The 23,017-nt window shown below is 35.4% G+C and overlaps 1 long non-coding RNA gene across 1 annotated transcript; it reads left to right on the top strand.

Moving 5' to 3' along the window:
* Positions 1 to 18,167: 18,167 nt before the first annotated feature.
* LOC138687093 (uncharacterized) lies at positions 18,168 to 22,759 on the top strand. The gene is made up of 3 exons (XR_011326428.1): positions 18,168 to 19,050; positions 21,215 to 21,379; positions 22,511 to 22,759. It is a non-coding gene; the product is annotated as an uncharacterized lncRNA (long non-coding RNA).
* Positions 22,760 to 23,017: the final 258 nt, after the last annotated feature.

Genomic DNA, 23,017 nt, shown 5'->3' with positions numbered 1-23,017 from the left:
TTACTTAGGTAAAAGTTGTCATAAGATACTATAAATAACATGTAAACAACATAAATTTGAGCAGATAGCACGTGTCTGGTGGTTCAAAATGATTGATTTCCCCAAACAATTGTAAGCTAAATTACTGGGAATGATGTATGTTAAATAAAACAAGGAACTGTAATCAGGAGTTCCTTAAAACATTTTTCTAGAATGTCCGAAAGCTGCATTCAAGAGAAGTGGCAGTACTAGCTACAATATTAACCTAAGATGTGAAAACAAGTATAAAGATATAACAAATAATCTGACAAATATTAAGATAACTGCTGCAAAACTATAAGGAAAGGAAATTGGCAGATGATTCTAAGACAGTAGAGCTATAGACCATAAGAAAAGATGAATTAGGAATAATCAAGATTCTAACAAAAGGCATTGAGCCACTACGAGATGGAAGTGATAGAACTACTGTTGATCAGAATTTTTCTACTTAGGGAAGAAAAAGATAATGTATTCATCAGTCAGTGATAAGGAAATACTGTTTGATTTGGTTTAAGGAAGAACTACAAAGGATAACGAACAGCTACTAAAGCTAGATATCTTAAAATCCGCTCAGAGTTTTAAAACCAGCTGGGAAGCTTTCTGGATCATCAATTTTGATTTTCAGTAAGTCTTGTAACATAGAGGAAATTTCATATGAGTGCGAGAAAGACAATGTTCTTCCAATATTTTAAAGAAGGGTTAATGGGATGGTCTAGAGATTTATAATCTGATATAATCAGTTTATAATTAGGAAGTGGATCAATTTTGTCAAATGTTTGGGTAGCTGACAGATCATAGCAGTTGTTTTTTGTGTGTTTTCTTTCAAGAGTTGGAGTAAAACAAGGTGATTGAATTCTGGTTATGTTTCAGTAGAAATAATCATGCAAATACTTTATAGGATTTTATTTTCTCCACTTGGATACAAAATCACACTATAGTATCCTGTGGAAATTTCAACCATGTATCTGCTAAGTGGAAATTAGATTTTTTCCTGAACTGGGACAAAACTGTAGAAGTAGGTTTGGATTACATAATTCATACAAACTTCTGAAATTTGTAGAGGAGACTTGTGCTTCCCACTGAGACTCAATGTACTTATCTGTTTAAGATAAAAATGAAAGTGCTGGATAGGATCTCCTGAGCTTTTGGTGTTGCTATTCCCCTGATTTGCTCCCTAGTAACAGAAGTTCCTGTATGTTTCTGTCTGACTTTATGGAAAGGAATGAAGCAAGACACAATGTCTGTGCAAATACACGTGTATCGTTTGTAAAACAAAAACAAAACCCAAAACCACAGCAAAAGCCCGAAAAACCAAAACCCCAGTCCCTAGAGAATTTATTACTGGTTCAATATTTATGGCTGCTTTAGATATAACATTACAGTTATTCTGCAAACAGTATTAATGCATATCATTTGTTTAGGCTGCTCTTTTTCCAGTCATCTTCTTCCTTTTCTATTAGTGAAAAACCAGTTTAGCTTCATTTGTTACTTGGCAAATTACTTAGACACTCCCATTGAGAATTTGGGAAAATCAATATGGTTCATAGCTGCATCCTTAGATACCTAATGGTTTAAAGATGTGGCCTCAGGTATGTTCAGCTGTAAGCCCCAAAGCTTGCATGCTTTATAACACTTTGTTCAAGAACCCAGTTTATCGAGAACTTGCAAAGGTACAGGCATACATATTGCAAAGAAATTTAGCCCTGCTATAAGCCCCTGCTGCAGAAATTTCACTTGGCTTTTAGATCTTGGTAACTAGACGTGAATGATGGTAGTTTAGCAACACAGATACACACTTTACAGCCTCAATAGGTAATGGAGAGAAAGGAGACATTGTAGTTTCTTTGGGAAGTGTGGAGGAGGACAGGAACTACTACAAAGAGTAATAGGATTTCATTGATGAATAATAGTTATGCCCATACTACAGTAATTTGAATATCTATTATTGCACTTTGCATATTTGTACAACTTGTACTACAACTGATCAACTGCCATTTTCATACCTCTCAAATTGTATTTAAAGTTAGAATACTGAAATAGCTGTACTTCTTTCTACATGTGATCCAAGCATAGTAGAAATCCAATACCAGTACAAGGAGCTGGTGAAAAGCACATCCTCTCATCTTTTAATATTAAATATGCAGTTTTGAAAATTATTGAAAACTTTTTCCAGATCAAAACAGTTTCTAAAACTAGAACTAATGTCATAATTTGTCTTATCACTCTCCAACTTCAACAGAAATGTTTGCTACCATTTTTTGACCTTTGATTAGCATCTCTTATTGTGTAAATGAAGAGAAGGCCATGTAAGAAGCTGGCTCTGCTGTGCATTTACATAATGATTTACTTTCCTAAAATGGGCATTTAAAACCAAATAGTTTTAAAAATTCTTTTGTGTAATGGCTGTCCCTTTATTTAATGTTTAAAGTTAAGAGGAGTTGAGCGTTCCATTCTTGTAAAAATTCTCTTTAAACATTACCTCTGTAATTTTCAGGGAAATAAAACCTGCAGACTTTAAACAGTTCTTCTGAAAACAAAGCTAGCAGGATTCTTATTATATACAACAGAAGAGAACGGATAGAAGGCACACAGTATCCACATTAATAGTTACTGTGGTATGGGCCAAGATTAATTCTTTTTTAAGTTGGTAGAAACAAATTCTTGATGAATGAATGCCTGCAGCAGACATGCCAATAAAGGAAAAAGCTATATGAGCTTTCTTTTGGGGGGAAAAAATGTGAAATGTAATCTCTCTGAAATTTCTCAGGGAATTCTTTATAAAAGATGTTTTATATGCAGAGAGATTACATGCCAGAAATGCAAAATGAAGTACAAAATAAGCCAAATAATGGTGAACATCCTAAACGTAGAAAATAATATATAATGCATGATACTTTAAATCTCATGAAAAACAGAAGCATATGTAACTTCCTAGCAACCAAACCTCCAGAGTCTCCCTGGAAAGATGTTCCTTCTCTAAGGGCTCCCTTGTATAAGTGCTTTAATAAATGAAGCACATACGGAAAGTATATCAGTGTTCCCTGTGTGCAGAATATTTCAGTATTCTCAAAAGCCTCATATATGATTGTATAATTTCCTAATCTGATATAATCAACACAAAAACTCTACATTAAATTAATGTTCAAGATCTAATTTTAGCCAACAAGAGCCATGACAACTAGGCATAAAGCTGGTACTCCATCCTTAACTTCCCTTTTGCTCTACACTGAAAGTAGTGTCCCAATATGGTCTTAGAGAGCTCTACGCTGATTGAGATGCCATCTCCTGGCTGAGCTATAAAACCAAGCTGCAGACTTATTGTGGTTATTCAAGATGCTATAGTGACTGTTTCCTGGCCCAAAGCCAACCCTGGTAATTATAGTTAAATTTTGTAATTTCTCTTTCCACTTTCATCTCAATAGGGTATTCTTCCTTGCCGCCTGTCCTAGACTGCTGTGTAGTGTTAATGTGGGCTGTTAAACAGCTGCTGTGTTTCTCACTGCAAGTGGCTCCATTTCAGTGGTAGGTAAATGACTATATTGTACAGTGCCTTGAGAATTTGCAGGATAAAGGACACTTACTGTTTTTATTTTGCCACTTGGTGCCTTTTTTATTAGGGTCTTGCCTGGTAGGTATTTCTGTATGACATACGTATGTGTTTCAAAGCCTAAGAACAAGGCAAGCCAAAGAAGAAATAACTGTCTTGATTCTTAATGTCCTGCGTGTTGAGAATTTTATCTAAGACTATGTATGTTGGTCTGTCAAATTTTTTTTGAAGTTGTATCTGCAATCCTAATCAATGGAATGTAAAATATAACCCTGCATATAGATCCAATTTTTATTGTAAAAATCGTGAATTTCCATGCATGGCCTGCACCCATTTTACATACTAGCTCCAAAAATGACACATTCAGAACAGGGGATGGATTTTTTTTTTTTTTTTTAAGGCAAACATTATTTTTAAATGTTTAAAAAAACCAAACCAAAACACCTTGAAGAAGCAAAAACTGACACTGAACGGGTAATAAATTCCGTGATACGTTTAAATTTTATATAATAACCTCTGAATCCAGTATCAGCAAAATAATCATAAATGCATTCCTAGTATGGGGCATTTCTGCTGCACTGCTAATGGTTGTTCCAAGTCATGATACAATATCAATGGAACGGAGAAAATTCTCACGTTCGTAAACGTGCGAGATTTTACAGGCATTCTGTTTGCTCCCTTAGACATCACACTATGTCAGTGCTACTGCATTGGACACTTCTGTTGACATCTTACCAGGCTCATGGGTCCTTTAAATATGATATGAGGGCAATGGGACTATTAAGATTTTGTCTGAACATGTTACTGTCTTTGCAGATACAGTAATAGCTCTTTGAAAACTACATATTCTGTGTGTGAAGATCCCTTTTTGAAGATAAATGCCTCAGGTTTTTGTTACAATAGCAAACCAAAACTATATAACTAGAAGCTGGCATTTAAATTGTCAAATCCAGGTTCTTGTAATTATAAACCTGAAATCTTCTTTTAGCTGTTGTTGCTAATTGAAAGGAACAGTTTAGCTGACAAATGCTTTTTTCTTTAAGGCAATTAATTCATACTAATAGCAAATATGTCGCATCATTCTTCACTCTGATATGAGTTAAAGTGGCCAAACTAGAAGCTCCTAGAAGTCCAGCTTATATTGGGATGATGACTAACCTTTAGCATCGCAATCCATTCAGACCAGAGCATGATGTTCATTTTGCCTTTAAACCTTCCAGCTAGCTACAAGTAGCTATTCTTTACCATAGCCTTCAGCTGGTTTTGTATCAGAAACTACAATTGTCTCATTAGTACAGACAATGAATGTTAGTTTCATCAGTTTCTATCCTTAGCCTACATTTTGGCAGGTCTTTGTAAGTGTATGTCTCGCATATTTATCTCACTCTTTCACTAAATGCATTTAAAATTTTTACTTGGCTTATGGATGTTTGCTCTTGGTGTTAGTGTAAAGTCCATACATCTAATTGATAAGATATAATGCATTTTTTGTAGCTTTAACCAGTCATTTAAAATAAATAAGATCATAATTATCAGTTTCCATTTACCCATTTATTAAATAACAATGTTCACACTGAGCAGTTTGATTTTGTGTTACAATAAGGCAGTCTCTACATGATGACAGATGGTGTTTCATTTTGCCGATGCTGTGCTAAAGTGCTGTGAGTTGTGATGTGTTTGATTTTATTAGAGATCAGATTTAACACATGCATGCTACATAACTGCAATAGCATTCCCATTTCTCATCTGTAGGAGAAAATGAAACTGTGATGAAATGTAATATACTCACCCTCAGGCAGAACTAGTGGGATTGGGAATTGCAACATAATAAATCTAATGGATATTGCACTACAGGACACTAGAAATTTACTGTTATTATGTTCAGGGAAGGAACTTGGTTTTGTAAAACTCACTTTTATTTCACTGGCATCAGTGCAATTTCACATTATTTAACCATTATATCCCAACAGTTTGCGGCATTGAAAAAGTAACCTAAGCTCAGAGGAACAGAGGAGTAAAAGAACCTAAAAGGGAAAATACAAATTCTGAATAACAAAATGACTGAAATTATTAAATCAAATTACTGTCTGACGAAACAGTTATAGTATAGTTAATAATGTATTATCGTGATACGCATGTGTAAACTCCACTTATCATTTATAATAGTAGACAATTAAATATAAATATTACATATTCATACAAATTAAAATCCCCAATTTATTTCATCAAAAACCTTTTGTACTTGAACTCTATTCAACTTTAACAGGTATCAAGAAATACTATTTATTTTTATGTGACCCTGGAATATGTGCTTCTCTAAATGTTTATGTTTCTCCTGACAGTCAGGAGGTACTCTGCTTGGTCTAGTCCAGCATATCTGTCAAAAAGGCTTTCCTAGAGCACACAATTTTATGTATACCTAATCTACTTTAAGGAACCAGGGATCCTAATTAGAAGTGCGTCATGGTAATTCCATCAAGAAAAAGGAAGAGGTATTCTTGTTTAACCATAAGCTAGTAGGTTTGGCACGTTGTAAAAGTGTATTGAATAAGTTAGTTTCTCACAGTCTCAAACACATGTTCTGAATGTTCCTGGGTGTATCTGTTCGCTCATGCAAAACTCAACGTACCTTTCTAAAACATGAGTACACAGGGTATTTAATTTGCCTCTTACATGCCAGTTGAAAAGTATGTTTCCAGAGGCCTTTAAAAAATTGAAACTTTTTTTAAAGCACGTATTTACCCAGAGTGCAACTCCAGCATTTTGTTTTTGTTTTCCAGGATGACATTGGTCCTGTTAACTAGAACTGGTCTAAGTGAACTGAATGAAGGACATCGATTTTCTCCTGTATGTACTAACTTTTAACCCTTAATTTCTCATGAAAAGCATTACCTGCATTCTGTTTCAGAAAAAAGTGCTTTTAAATCTCAGAATCTTAGAGCCTGTATCCCAATTGAAATACTAATCCTTGTCATAACAGAGCTTGCTTGGAGGACTGCATTTAGCTCCCTGTCCCTTGAGCAGAAGCAGCAGAACACATCTGTTGTGGAAAGTAAAGCCAAAGCTTTCAAGAGTAGCTGTTAATTTGGGATGTATCTATTCTTATATTAAATAGTATTTAGACCTTTTATTAAGTTCACCTTTTGTTTTTTAGTGCTTAGCTTTATTGCTATAATCACATGAGTTGTAAAGTGAAGCTGTCAGTGACAACTGAATTTTTTGGGCCTGATCGCTCTTACTTCTCTAGTAGTGGGGAATATTGGGCAGCCCTGTTGTGGAAAAGGCAATAAATCACATTAGGTTTAAAATAAATAAATATCACACAGCAGAGTAGAAAAAATTAACACACTGGGAACTAGAAATGCTATAGGAGTGCTTGAGCTACCTTGAAAGGTGCAGTGCACACTGGGGCAGCTGTTTGCCTGGTGGGTCACAAAATGGTACTGCTTCACGTTATGCTGGTGCTCTGTATATGCATACGGATTTGCCAGGGCCTATCTAGTGGGAGACAAGTAGATACGCTCTCTGATTCCAAATGCCTTAATACAACACAGAATAATCAGTTGCACATTTTAGTACAACAGCTTCCTTTGAGAAGTAGAGTTAATTTCTTCAAATAAAGAAACAAGCAGGATGTGGCATTTCACTTATAAGTACAGCTGAAGGCTATGATACAGCTACCAGCTATTGTTCTCAAGTTGTGCGGGAGGCCAGAGAAAAAGCCAGTATAATCAATAATTCGAACTTGGCACCACAGGCTTAAAAATACATATACTTATGTATTTTATTAGTTTTTCTCATAAGAATCACACATACGAGTAACTATACTTTTTTAAAAGCCGGATGATGAGGTACAGAGAGGGTACTTTCTTTCTGTTTTTATACATCAATGCCATCAGCTTGGTGACAGGGTGTTTTGTGTATTTCTTGCACAGTGTTGTTCCCATACTTGTTTATGGCTCCTAGATGCTATAGTATTAAAGATGTTTTAATTTTGATAGGCTAATTCTTATGTCCTTTATGACATGTTAGGCTTCTATTATTCTGTCACTTTCCATTATTCCTTCTAAGGAAAAATACTTAGCATAAGACAATTTTTATAGTTTGACAATTAAACAGAGAAGCTATTTTCAGGTTGTTTAGTACAATTTAGTGTTGATATAAAATTGTATGCCAATGTATTCTTGGGAAGATACACATGTTGTGTGTGTGTGTGTGTATATAAAAATATTTTCCCAAATCTAAACTAAACTGAAAAATATCCCAAATGTTTCTACTATTTGCAAACAGTGAGTGCAGGTAATATGCTCCTAAAGGGTCAGCCTGTAGGCTGTTGTTAATTTTATGCTTCTGCTCTAAAGAAAAGTAAGGAAAGCAGTTGTAAAAAAGCTAGGTGTGTAAAAGGATTAATATTCTATATGGAGTATCCTTTTAACCACTGCTTTACCTTTTTACTTGTAGTATGGTAATCTCTCTGGCAGTAGTGCCACTTTGGTTGCATGAGTGCAGTGACAGTAAATCACATATATATATCTATGAATTAATCAGTAGTCCTACAAAATACTCATTTTCTCTGTCAGGTGCACTGTAAACATAGTCTGTGATGCACTCTGTCGAGAGGAGTTCAATTATAATGTTAAATTTTTTGTTTGGCCGGCAGTTCAATATGTTAAGTGCTGGCCCCAGAGTGCTGGCAGTTAAAATACCGTATCGTTAACTGCTACTGAAATGAAGATGGTACAAATTTGGGCAATGTCAAGAAAATGAAGAAGAACCACACTCAAATCGTAAAATCAGTTTGGATTTCCATCCCTATTTATAACTGATAGTCTTGGTGTGTAAACTGATTTAAAGATTAAAGTTAAAATATATGGGAAAAATACTGTCTTCAGTCAGTTTCAAAATCAAATTGCAGCTCAAGTGACTTGTCTTTCTAAGATTTTAGCTATTGCCAGGCAACTAGCAATGTAGCTCTCCCACTGTAAATCCCTGGGGTAGACAGGCAAAGCTGATAGAAGTTACTGTTTGCTTCTGTGCCACTTAGTCCTGGGTATCAAGTCTGACTTCTACCTATTCCTCTTCTAGACAATGTTAAGTGGGGGTCTCAGTCTCAGGAGTGCTGGGGTCTGAGCACTGATGTCTGGTTTATTTTGGTTTTTGGGGTTTTTTTGTTTTTTCTGTTTTTGGGGTTTTTTTTGTGGCAAGTCCACAACGCAGAGAGCATCCTACCAGCTCCTATTCTATTACTTTTGTGTGATTCTGCCTGCACTTAATTTATGTATTGGTATTATCATGGCTAACACAAGTCACGCTGTTGTCGCAAGATCAAAAGTAGTTAAAGAAATTTGCTTTCACACCATGTGGGCAACATCCCACAATTGAAAAGGTGAAAGTATATAAAGCTCGATGAGTTTCATAGGGATCCATAGTGCCAGCCTCCCTCCAAACTAGTGCATGATGAGAGAATTTAAGGACAAAATCCTGTTGTGTCACTATTATGGCAATGTGGATGTTGGTCTTTTAAGGTTTAAGAAGGAGATTTGCAAAGGCGAAGCATCAGGAACATTTTTGGGTAGATGCTGTAGGGGCCTTGATTGTAAAGTCCAAAACTTTGTGGTAATTTCTTTTATATACTTGCATTTCTAATATGAAAAGCAAGTACGACAAACAGTGATTTCTTTCAGTTATGCTGGCTATTTAACTCCTTCCTCCCCACCCTCCCTTAGATCTGGAGGAACTAAAGTGTTATCAGATTAATAAGATCTCTGGCTGTAAACACAGGATATGGATTGAAGTGGCTTCTGATGTTAGAAGGGTTTCTCTTATTTCAGATACCTGTTTCAGTGTCATGTGTTACTCATAAGGGTACTTCCGTATTCTTTCTGGCATCGATTGGCTTCTGTGACCTGAAGTAAGTAAGATCTCGGAGGATGCTATTTTAGATCCTCCATGTACCACACTTCGTTTGGTTTCCTCAACAATGTTACAGAAAGTGAATTGTTAAAAAAAAAAAGGGGGCAGGGGGGAAGGTATTCAGTGGAACATCAGCTTTTGAGTCAAAGATCAATATATTATATCCAATGGTTATATTTTTATCTTCAATAACCTACATTAAACTTTTTCTGTTGGTTCTTAGGCAAAAAAAAAAAAAATCCAGCATATACTTCACTGCTGGAGCTTGTTCTTTAATTTAATTAAACTTTATTGTTGCATTTCCTGCCCTCCATCCCCTTCTCATTCAATATACTTCCCATTATCCCTTTCATTGAAATTACTTCCTTCTTTTGTCAGAAACTCTCCCAATACTTCTTCAAAGGTGGAAAAATAAAGGATTTTTATCAGCAATTTTAAAATGTTTTCTGTGTTGTATTCATTGTATTAAGAATCACAGCAGTGACTGAAAACCAAAAAGCCCAGTAATGGTTATTATTGCCTATACAGGACTGAGACTTGACAGGGAATCTGGGTAATGCCCTCACAATACCAAGCACTGATACTTTATTCCTTTTGTGTTTTGTACAGATCTCATCCCTACCACTGCATACAATAGAGAGTCTCTGAAAAGGTGTCCTATTTATGAAGAAATGGATAGCCTCTACTTGAGAGGGTTTTTTCTTCCTTTTTTTCAACTTTTAATTGCAGATGAAATAAAGGCACTGTTAATTGAATTTGATTTGCATGAAATTGCACAAGCATGCTGGTCATGGTAGCAACTAGGGACTCCCTATTAACATGAACATTTACAGTGTTGATTCTTCACCAAGGTATTCGTGGAAAAAAATACAAGAGCCCTCCAGTGGCCAAAATAATACCATAAAACTTGGTGGTGCTTAACCAAAGCCTGTCTAAGCTCTTGGTAAGCTTGTGGTACTTAAGCAGGCTGTGTGCTGTGAACAAAGTTTATCATGCTCCTTCTCTTATCTTTCATTGTTATCCTTTGCTTCCTTACTTTGTTCACCTGCTCTTCTCAGCTTCACTTAGATTGAAGTCTTTTCAAGAACAAATCTTATTTTCATTAGACATGTATTGTCCTTGCTCCTGTAGGGCTTCAGTTCCTGTATAGGGACTATCACTGCTCCTGTGATACACATGCCATAGTTATGTCATACCTTATTTTAGTGATACTGGAACTGATTGTGGAACAAACAAAACTCATCTGTATGCAGTTGTCAGGTTAAGATATCTGAGTTTTGGCCTATGATTTCTTTAAGACAAGGAATATGTCTCTCAGTTTGTTCTAGAAGAAAATATTACTAAAAATATTGCCTAGTATGTATGTCGTGGTTTAACCCCAGCCAGCAACTAAGCACCACGCAGCCGCTCACTCACTCCCCCCCCATCCAGTGGGATGGGGGAGAAGATCAGGAAAAGAAGTAAAACTCCTGGGTTGAGATAAGAACGATTTAATAGAACAGAAAAGAAGAAACTAATAATGATAATGATAACACTAATAAAATGACAACAGTAGTAATAAAAGGATTGGAATGTACAAATGATGCGCAGGGCAATTGCTCACCACCTGCCGACCGACACCCAGCCAGTCCCCAAGCGGCGAATCCCTCCCCCCCCCCACTTCCCAGTTCCTAAACTAGATGGGACGTCACATGGTATGGAATACACTGTTGGCCAGTTTGGGTCAGGTGCCCTGGCTGGGCATGAGAAGCTGAAAAATCCTTGACTGTAGTCTAAACACTACTGAGCAACAACTGAAAACATCAGTGTTATCAACATTCTTCACATACTGAACTCAAAACATAGCACTGTACCAGCTACTAGGAAGATAGTTAACTACATCCCAGCTGAAACCAGGACAATGTATTAAGTACATATTTATCTTACTAATGGAGAATAAGACCTGATAGAAAAAATGTCTTAAAAATTTCTGGAAAGGTTTTGATTGCAGAAAGCAAATATTTACAATGGGAATTCACACAATGACAAAAGACAACTATGTTCACTTGTGGATTATTACCTGTATAGCAGCATGTAATGACACTTTTTAGCTTCATAAAAATTAATTAAGTGCATGTATCTAATTTATGGTAAAGTGGAAAAGACGCTACTGATGTTTAACTTTACAGTATGGCTTAGCTAGTAGCCCATGCTGAAATTATCATTCTCTCACTCCTCCTGCAGTGAAAATGCACAGCAGGCAAACAATATTGACTCTTTAAATGTCCAAAAGGCATAAGTTATTCCAAAAAGAATAAGTTTCCAATGTGTGGCCAACAGGGAGCTGTACCTTCCCTACATGGCTGCTGAAAGTAATTTCAAACCAGAACAGAAGATGTGTATCTTTCCTTTAGGTAAACTGGTTGACTTCCAAAAAGAATATTCACGCCCTTGATAACAATATTGCTCAATACTATGAGCTTTCCCTACATTCCTTCACTGGAGAGAACTGTTACGTAGCTGTTCTTTGCCTTTTAGCCATTCTCCATATGTAATATACCCGGGAAAGCAATTACGCTCTTTGTTTAGTGTGTTTCACTCAATGCGAGACACTTATGATGCTCTCTACAAATAAATACTATCAGTCAGCTAGAGAAGCTTTTGATTTAGTGGTAAGGTTGTAAAATCCTATAGTGCATTTGTTAAATACAGCTGGAAACACAAGTGACCTATTTCGGAATGCTCTTAGTAACATAAAACTCAGTACATCTTATCTATTTAAAATGCAGGGAATATATTTGTCCAAGAAACATGGAATTTGTGAAGTGTGGTAGATGCATACAATCAAGCAAATCTCTTTGAGCTTTTTCTAGCAACCACTCAATATAGGAAGTTGTACAACCACCAAAGAAACATCACAAAAGACAGAGTGAAGTAACTGCCCTCTGAGATCTGTCTATAAGCTCATTTACAGGGTTATCTGTGCATCCCCCTGTATTTCATGCACGTGATTGCCACTCAGCAAAGAGATGCTTGGATTTTAGTAGGCTGTGCTATGAAAATGCTGGTTCATTAATGGCAAAACCAACAACCAAACACAAAAACTTGAAAGGCAAATGAGAAATTCTTAGAGAAGAAAATGTGACTTAGACTCCCATAAGTACATTTGATTACTACAGGCAGTTATAGTCTTCACAATCTAAAAGACTGTAGCAGACATAGAAAATACACAAAGAAGTATGAGAAACATAACCAAAGGATCAAAGCAATGACTACAGAAATACTAAGCTTCTGTACAGAGGAGTGAGTTGAGGACTCTGAGCCTTAGAAAGATGAGCAAAATAGATTTAATAGTTGTATTAAATTATGGAGTGGCTTGGAGAAAGCGAATAATTACTGTCAACTGGGTGGTTAAAAAATTTCTTGCAGCAGGAGTCATATCTTCATGCCTTGTTCCACACATTATACTAAAAGTTAGAATAATTTAAAAAGTGACTAGATGCATTCATGTGTCTACTAAACACCAAGAAGCACATGAGTTGCAAAATGCTGGAAGTTTTGAGAACATACAGGGGAATTATTACTATCTAATTTACCTACTCTTTGCGTTAGGGCAATCACCAAGACTGATTGGGAGGCTTTAGTAGACTTTTGGTCTGATTTGATATGTCTGTTTTCAGTAGTCAAATGATACAAGCCTTTTTTTCCATCTTGTTTCTAATGCTCTTTGAAAGAAGAGATTTGTTTCCACAAGAGCCAGTTTCCACAAATCTTGCTATCTGCTGCAGTAGCTGCTGAAATTGCTGTTTTGGTTTAAATTTAAGAAAAAAACCCAAACCAAAACGAACACCCGCCCCCCCAGAACAAAACCCCCAAACCTGTACTTTTGCTCTGTTTTCCTATTTTTACTTTGCCGCTGTAGGCTTTTCTATCAGTCAGTCCCTGCCTGGTTATTTAATACCAACTGTTCACCCAAAAACTTGAATCTTACTCCTGTCAGATATGACCTTGCTTCCCTAATCCTGTGTCCTATGTACATTAAGGGACATACGATGGTGACTCTGTTACAGTAGTCACAGTATGTTAAAGTCCACATCAGTGTCAAAGTGGTATTCTTGTAAAACCTTTCTGATAGTATTTATATATCAAGACAGTTAAAAACAATAATTTATGGCAATTATGCCAACTCTTACCTTTCAATCGGGGCAAAAATGATCTTGTAAAAACTTGCACTAAAAACAAGTTTCTAAAATACTTATTTTAAATCTTCACCTATAGCAGGTGAGTGTACAGAAAGGGAGAAATCCAATGCTGGTTGTTAGCAACACTGATATACTTCTAGAATGTACAAGAACAATTGCTACTGATCCAGACTGCTTTTCACTTAGGTGTCACTGTATATTATTTTCTACTCATTCAGAAGAGTCTGGATAGGTTATAGAAATGTGGTCTTACAGCCTTGGAACAGATTGCAGATCCACCTTGTTTAAAATTGTGTCAGAGACTAATAGCAGATGTTCCAGAGTAAGACCTAAATCCTATAATATATATGATTTCTCCAGAATCCTAATAGTTGCTTCAGTAATGTTAAGGTAAAATTATTTTGCAAAACTTAGATGTGATAATCTATTGACATAATAACATGTGACAATACTGTTAACATTTTACATTAGAATGCAAATTTGATTGAGCTGGGAATATAATTGCTTTGGAGTATCTCTTGGAGTTGGAAATGAAAGTCTTGGAGAATGTTAACAGCAGCATTGTAGTTGACATGAATGTAGAAAGGAATGTAGAAGTGTTGCCCTTTATCTTAGTTTCCACATGGAAGCTTCTGAAACTTTTTCTGCCGTGCCTGTAATTATCTCTTTGGCTGATTTTATTTCCTATTCTACAGTAATCAGCTAAAGTAATTATTTAAATTGTGACAATTACTGTAGAATACTGTAGCGTTCTTTTTCAGCTATATAATTGTGAATTCCTGTAAGCACCAAATGTTGCCTGCGATCAATGTGCCAGTCTTGTGTTCAGTGTTTTCCACAACCTATTGATATCCAAGAGGAATTCCACTAGCAGAAAGTTGTGCCAATTAATGTGTTGGGCTTTTTCCCCAAAAAACATTATTTGAATTTTGGAAATAATTTTAACCTCATTAAATTCAATATGTTTTTCCTTATTGTTCTACGAGACCTATGTGCTGAATAGCAATGTCTGGTTTAGGTTTCTTTGTGTTGTTATCTGTAGCCTTGTTTGTAAGTGTTGCATGATTTTTGTCATCCTAAATGTGTTTAAAAATGTCACTATTGTATTGCATTTAACTTTGGTGTCTGTGCATAAAGTGAAAGTCAGGAGAAAAACAGGGAATTCCCCTGGCTCTCTAACTGCATTTGAATTTAATTTGCCCCTTTATCTCCTCTTTGTCTTCTCTATTTAAACTGCAAGCCTTTTGGAATGGATTCTCCTACATACTTAATTTGTAATGTGCCTAACAGTGTTGTCAAATGACCCTTAGTCTTTTCAATAATAAACAAGATTTATAATAACATGAGTTTAAAGATAATCTGGAGACATAAAAGCCCTAATTATGCAAGGGGGGGTGGGCAGTTGGAAACCTTTTTTTTTTTAACTTTTAAATTCTGTACAAAACAAATAGCATTAGTTTCAGATGCTAATCTTCAATTGTATATAAATTTCTGAATTTCTTACTACATAGTAAGAAAGATAAAGATATACAAATATTAATTGTGAAGTTGTAATTGTTTCTCTGATATCTCTTGGCAAAGTCATATCAGTTCAGCTGAAAAGACATCCAAGACCCTAAATAAAGGTAAATACATTTTGTGGGGTCGCTGAAGAAATTGAACTTTCTATTCTTGGGACACAGATGTTGAGGAAGTCACTAAATAACCACTGGACTTTTGGTAACCTGTGAAAACCTAACCAACAGTTGTGTTTTATGAAAAGCCTACCAACAAAAAACAGTGGTTTTGTTGTGTGGGTGACAACACTCTATGGAATTTTGATCAAATTCCCATCTCTTTTGTGGGCTTTCTACTGTATCTTACATTTTTTGTAACACAAACGAAGACAGCTTTAGGAAACAGATCTGCCCTGTCCATCTTCATAGATGGATGCCTTTAGCAGTGTTTTAAATCATCACTCATGCATTTTGGTGGGGGTTTGTTTTGTTTTGTTTTTTTAAGGTCACTTTTGAGTTTTACTGGTGTTAATTCTGAATTCATGAAACTAGTAATTTTCTACTGCTGTTTCATAATACTCTACATTGCCTCTCTCTGCTTGAAATTTCATATCCGATGTTCTTAATGCTAAGGTCAATTTTATTGATTCTTTAGATCTATTCTTCCATTGCATTTTTACTAGGCACATACAGAGAGGGTGACTAATCTCAATATCCTGTGTTCACAACTCTGTTTAGCATGAAATTGGTAACTGATATATTAATTATAATAATCTGTTAAATATACTTTACCTACATGTTAATTATAGCAGACCATTCTCATTTATTTTTCTGGGTAGGCTATTAATTCAACCCAGATGGTACAGCTTTTTCAGACTGTAACACTCAGTGTTAACGGAATAAATCATGTTGCCAAGATACAGGAGCAAAAATGTTATCACATCTGAATAGGTTTTAAAATGATAGAACCATGAAAGAAACTTACCTTTTAATCAAGGAAGAAGCTTAGTTAGAGCAGGGTCAGTAACCCAGGCCTGGTTTGTAAGACAGGAAGCGTCACTTGGAAGTACAGGAATTTCTGTTGTGTTCCAGAATATCAAATAGTTTGAGAAAAATACCTTTTTTCCTTCCCTAAATTAAGCAGCCTAAAAGACATGATGTAAAATAATTGTCTCATTTTACTTGAGTACTGTTAAAAAAACTTCATGCTCCTTGGCAGAAGTAATTAGAATGCCATGTTTACTGTTTGCAGTCCCTGTTTAAAGGAAAGGAATCTGCATTAACTGCAAATAATATGTAAAAATGCTTCCCCCCTCACCTTTAATTAAAGCAGATATTGATATCAGTTCCTTCCTCTTCCACCTTTCACCCGTTAGTGAGCTCAATATGCAGTTCTCTGCTGGCTATAAAGAGTAGGATTTTTACTTTGATGTGAAACACATTTTAGGTGACACTTTGCTTCTTGAATACCTCACTTTTTAAATCAGTCTCCCTTCCTACACACATTCACACATGCCTCCACCATGTTTATTTGCACAATATCTTGTGATTTTTGTTTTTTTTACACTCACTGGACCTATTCTAGAGACATAAGATGGATCATATTTGGGTATTTCAAAGCCCACTACTTCCTCTAGATGAATGAATCAAGATAAACCTTTGTAAAATAAGATTAATGTCACCTTTAGCTTCTTTTTTTTATGATGTAGAATAAACAGTTGAATGATGGACACAGATTTTTCCATTACAAAAACCTAAGTAACCTAGTTAGACTGAACATGCACTCAATTCTAAGTATAGAGAAACAGACTGTTCTCACTTTCTTATTCTGTTATAAGAAATAAATTGAATAGTAATGCTTTAAAGTGTATTATCTGCTCATATCCAGAAGGAGAATGATGAACTTGAGAAAAACTGAAACTTATATATCAAAATCTTCTTGGAATCTAGGTGTATTTTCCAAAACACTCTGTTAGTGTGGCAGAATAAAATAGAATGTTTTTGCAATCTTTTCAGAAATGCTTACTGCACAAGGTTATACTTTGGGGGGGGGGGAATTTATGTAGGGCAGTTAAGTGCTAGCAATTATTGTTTGAACCTTTTTAGGCAGTACCAGTTTCATGGTTCAGTAGCACCTTTGGGACACATGCTAGAGATACTAATTCAACAGTCAAGAATAAGGTAAAAAAAAAACCCTGAAGTACTGCTAATTCTTTAATAATTTCAAATAATCTAATCTGTATATTTTGGAAGCAGAAGAGTAGACCTTGGCTATGACTTGAGAGACAACTCTGTATTAATTATACCTCTTTACTACCATAAAAAGGGACCAACTGTTGACAGTTTATGCTCTCGAGCATGAACCCTTAGTCCAAATTCCATAATCAGCTGCTATATTGCTTTACTTCTATTTTTTATCTAGTATTAGTGTACATTTTAAACTCTGAATCATAGTTACCAACCATATAAAATGGGACTGTTTGCTAATTGCTGTTAAGCAAGCTGTTAATTGCTTTGCTTGTTGTGAGTCTAGGCTCTTGACAGTTCATCTCTTGCAACTTAACTGTTTCATTAAGGGTAGGTAAAAGGAGATACTTGAGCCCCAGTCTTAGGGATATAAAGGAATAGAAAAAATAGTCTCAGATTCTTTTGCAGATTAAGAGAACTGTAAGATTGATTTTCATAATCTTTTTACCTCTTTGGCTGTCTGGACAAGATGGGGTGAAATTATCAAAATGTAATATTCACTGAGTACAATTTGGTCTCCCAGCCCCTATATTTAAGCCATTGAGAGAAACAATCAAAAAGTTTCCTAAGTGTTGGATTTGTAGAGCTACCAAAGGCACACTATTAACCCACAACAGGAATTAGCATAATATTCAGTCCTTTTGGCACCCTCATTAAGCTTATTGGTCCAAATTCTACTTCTTTTCTTCCTATACAACAGCTGTGGGAAAGACCTATGGGCTGAAATTGGCCCACTGAGTACAGTGCTAGCCCTTGATTTGAAAGAAATGTGCCTGAAAAAAGAATTAAAAAACCAACAACAAAGCCAAAGTATAACCTAAAACATATGAATTACAACTAGGAAATGTTTCTAAACTAACTATCAATAAGAACTACAAAAACATTACATGGTTACGAGTAGCTTTTAGCTAGGGAATGTAAAATCTTAAATGGCACAGATAACGTCAATCTGAATTACCGTTTTCAGAATGACACAGATGTTAGGATAAGGAAGCATAAATGGAAATTAAAGAGAAACAAATTCAGAACAGATGTCAGGAAGCATTTTTTTCATGCCGAGAATCACAAACGTGTGGAATGGCCTACCAGGCAAGATTGTTAAGGCAAAAGCACAGGGGACATTCAAGAAGTGATCAGATGGCATCATAGGGGAATTGAGTAGTAAAAAAGGAAATGAGCATGCATAAAGCAAATGGTTTTAATTTAATCCCAAACAATGTCCATGTTCTTATGTTATTAATGCTTGCATATTTACCTTGGATAAACACAAAGAATTCCACATTAAAAAAAAAAAAAAGCACAAAATAGCTTGTTTCTGATAACTAAATCAAAACAAATTTGTCATCTTTCCTGTAATGTCTTTAAAAATTGTGTATATAATAAATGAATTTCTTTTGGTACAATTTCTCTCTGGGTTCCGTATTGGTCATCTGTAGATGTTAGCCATGAGGTCATAGGGGAAATTATGAATAACACTAGAATATCTTTCTCAGGAACAGCATCTTGTTGATGTTGTCACTTATATTTTTAGGATGCTTGCTCCCCTGAGCATTGTTTTCACACAATGTACAGGTGGAAAAGAAGATGTACTTCATCTTATCTTTTGGGAAGAAGCAGATGTATAATGCTCAAAGCCCCAGTCCCACAGGTTACATTGTGTTTTGCCTGCTCTGTTAATTTCAGTGGGGCCCTTTGTGTGCTTAGTTACATGCACAGTTGTTTGCAGCATAGGGTTCAAACGCTTTGTGTGACTCTTGTAGGACAGGCAGGTATCCCTCAAAATAAGGAGTCCTGGTTTCTGCTGTGGACTTTATATTTCAGTGTAGAGAACTTTGAGCCTCAAATGTGGAAAGATACAGAAACTAGAGATCCTAAAAGCCAGATCCAGCTTTTGAATGTGGGAATCAATATTTTGAATCATCGCTCTTTGCTGGGGAGTCCAATGGCAAATAAAGGAAAGATGGAAGTAGAAAGTGGCTCCGAGCCATGTTTATGGACCCCTTTTGTTCCCTTACTGAGCACTGAAAGTAGCTCTGGAAGTTCCTGTGATTGCATTGTTTGCAGCTTATAACATAAGCAGAATAAGTAAAATGCTTATTTTTATTATTATTCTGTTCATTTCTCTTCTGCTTCCCTGACAGTCTCACTGTCTTTCTCGTCCCACTTACCTTATAGGCACTGCACCAGGAGAATTCTTGAGAAGAGGTCTCTGTAGGACACTAATAGGAGTATTGGGCATCTCTAGGAGCTTGGAACTAAAAACCTATCAGGATTCGTTCCTTTCATGCTAAATGTGTACTTGGCTTAGAATTTTGTTTCTTGGATATAGAAGTTCAGCTCATATGCATAATATCATTAGAATTCAGTGTGAATTCAGTGTTGTGGGTTTTTTTTTCCTCTCAACACTGTTACTGCAATAGGCTAAAAAGACCAAACCTGAACCTAGTAAATGATGATGAAAAAAATAAAGGGAGGTATTTTGTAGGTTTCAGAGAACCACATCCTCACTGTGTAAATCATCACAGCACTATTGAAAACAATGACAATTGAAGTAAATACCTTTCTGTTGCTTTCCTACTGGCTAGGTGGTGTTTTACCCTCTGTTGTAACGTTATCGTTTATGTTATCAGGATTTTAATTTTGCAGACATAGAAATGTAATGGAATCCACCTGGTGGATAATTTATTTTATGCCTTCCACTTTATCTCAGCTTCTAGTCTCAAGTCCCTGACTTGTAAATTAATCAATTAAACATTGATTTTATGTACCACTTCCCTTTAAGCTGTTCTTAGATAGTATTTGATCAGTATATATTTAAAACTCCTAATGTTTAAACAAATCATCATCTCGTCATTTAGGTGTAGACACAGAAAACTAAACAATAGTATTAACTTATGTGTTGTAGGCTGAAAATGCTGTCTAGGCTTATCTTTTTTTAACGTGCTTTTGACATAAAACCAGATCACTAAGTCACACACTGAGAAATTCAATAGCAGAATGGACTTAGTGATTTACTAAAATCAAATGTATATCTCATAGTCATATAGTGTGTATAGATTAGGAACTCCACAGAAAAAGGACGAGAGCTGTAAGAAAATAAAGCGATAGAGCCATGAGTTACTTTTGAAGGTTCTGGAGTTTTAATCATAACCTTGTGTTGATATTCCTATTTCCATTGTGCTTGGCAGCAAGTTGCTGTTTTAAAATTGTATTTGTATTTCATCGTCAATGTCTGAAACTGAATTACAATGATCCATTGCAACATTTTCTTAATTATGTTACTATCAGTTAATTAACACTTGTACAATCCATACCAGGCACAAATTAGAAAGAGAATGAAGACATGTCCCATGTCAAGGAGAATAGGCTGGGATTTTACAAATGAAGAGGTCTAATGGAGTTCAGCATGAGTCCCCTTTGACTTTCAATGAGAACTCGATACCTGCTTTCTCTAGCATGCTTTGAAAATCCTAGCTATTGAGTGAAGGGGCCAATCCTACAGCACTTCTCAGAATACTGAATATGGTATGTAGTCTCCCTGGATTGAATGACTGCACTGCACAAATTTGGTAGTGATTTTACAAAACCAAAGCATAAGACTAGATACATTTGAAATGAGAAAAACTTATTAACAGTATTGAATGCAAGTATTAGCATGCACCAAATTCTTTGATATGTTTTTGTTGTATCATTAGGTGCAAGACCTTTATAAAATCTTACCCAAGAAATTCTGTTAATGAATTGTTGCACACACCCCCTCTCCCCCCCCCCAGCCCCTCACCTCTTCTTGATTCTTCGTTTCCCTTCTACAGGTAAGACTCAAACTGGCAACGTTAAAACCTGTTGAGATAACACCTTGTTCAGGATGGAAGAACTCTATTATTGTTGAGACAACTGGAACAACGGGCTAAACTTCTCTGAGCTACATCTTGCCAAAGACACATCCCAGGATGATTTCGAAGTACATTTGAGAAATGGTATGTGTTATATACACCTATTCAATAACATCTAGCTGACATGTTAGAGGCAACCTCGTTTTTATTTGTTTGAAAGTACCCTCAATTCTAAACCAGTTCTATCTATTTCTGTGATTTTGAACAGAAAAGAATACATTCTTATATGAGTAGCAAGATATTTTAAATAATGAAATATAATTCCATCAGCACTGTGTTCTCCTATTATTTATTACTGTACTAAATTATCTACAACTGAAGATATCCAGTTTATAATGAGATATCTGACGATTTATTTTTGCAAAAAATATTAGCTTTATTATTTATTAATTCTAGCAGTGTTCCTCTGTGTATACTCCATAAATATTAACATATCTGATGTCTTGTGAAGATACGATGAAAATAGCGTTATGCCTGATGTACCGGGAAGATTTGACATCTCATTTTTATGTAGTTGATCTTCTATAGCTTATAGTATCAAGAAGCTCAATTAATTAAAGAACATGTGTCAAAAAAAAAATAGTGCTAGTATAAGAATATTTGGAGACTTGCATTTGGACTAAAGCCACTGTTTAGCCATGAATGTTATCACAGAGGTAGTAAAGTGGAGGAGTGAGTTTAGTTCGTTTTTACAAGACTAAATAAATTACAAAATTCCTTTTAAATTACTGTATTGCTCAACAAATAGCCATATAAAAATATTGAGACCTATGTGAGGATATTGTGATATGTCCTCACAAGAGATCCTAAGTTGTTCTCTTAAAAATAATATTTATGCTGGATGTTATTTTAAGTAATATCAAAACAGTACCACTATCTACTTTTACCGTTAAAAATAAGCCAGATACCTCATCATGATACTGTGTGAATACAACTGTTGTCTGAAACCCACAAAAATCATCTGGAGTTTGAGGTTTATCAGAAGATTATTGTTCAAGGCTGGTTTATCTCAAAACCCCAAATCCTTTATGTTTGTGCTGACATAGTCTTTTGTAGAGTCTGATGTAGAGAGATTTCCTTTAAGCTTGTTATATATTTGGTCTGGTTAAGAACATGACAATCTCTTTGTTTTGATATATACAATTAAATACAGTACTGTCTTTGTAAGTATTTTAAGGATAAATTTACAGGTTGTTTTATTGTCATTTCTCCCAGGTTTTCTCTTCAGATGGAAGAATTCATCTATCACATAAACATTTGTAAATACAACATATTAAAGCTGAGATCATGAAGACTTAGAAGAACTTGATGTTTATCTATGTTTCCCCAATTATAGGTAAGCTTGAAACACTCAAAGGGGCACTGTAGTGATTTGACAAATGCAAATTTGACATGGAATTAAACATGACATAAATAATTTATAATATAAGTTGATCTTTGCTTTCTATCTTTGAACAAACATCTTGTTTTTCCAAATAGCTTGATACAGGTAAGCCAGCTAAATGTTCATATTCTGTGGGGAGGAGAAGGCAGAGTTCCTAGTTACAACTGGTTGGCTGTGTGCGGATGAAAAGTCCCAGCTGATAACTCCATAACGAGAGAACAATAGGAAAAAGGAGTAGCCTCATGGCTATAACTAAAGGCACATTATATCGTATATTCTGTAAGGCATTTCATTTCTTTATTTAGTTTTCTAGGAAATGTAAAGGGACCAATAGCACT

Source organism: Haliaeetus albicilla, chromosome 10 (genome assembly GCF_947461875.1).
Source record: "Haliaeetus albicilla chromosome 10, bHalAlb1.1, whole genome shotgun sequence".
In the NCBI taxonomy this organism is placed as follows: Eukaryota; Metazoa; Chordata; class Aves; order Accipitriformes; family Accipitridae; genus Haliaeetus; species Haliaeetus albicilla.
The sequence above is the reverse complement of the archived record's forward strand: the minus strand, read 5'-3'. Positions and strand labels throughout refer to the sequence as shown.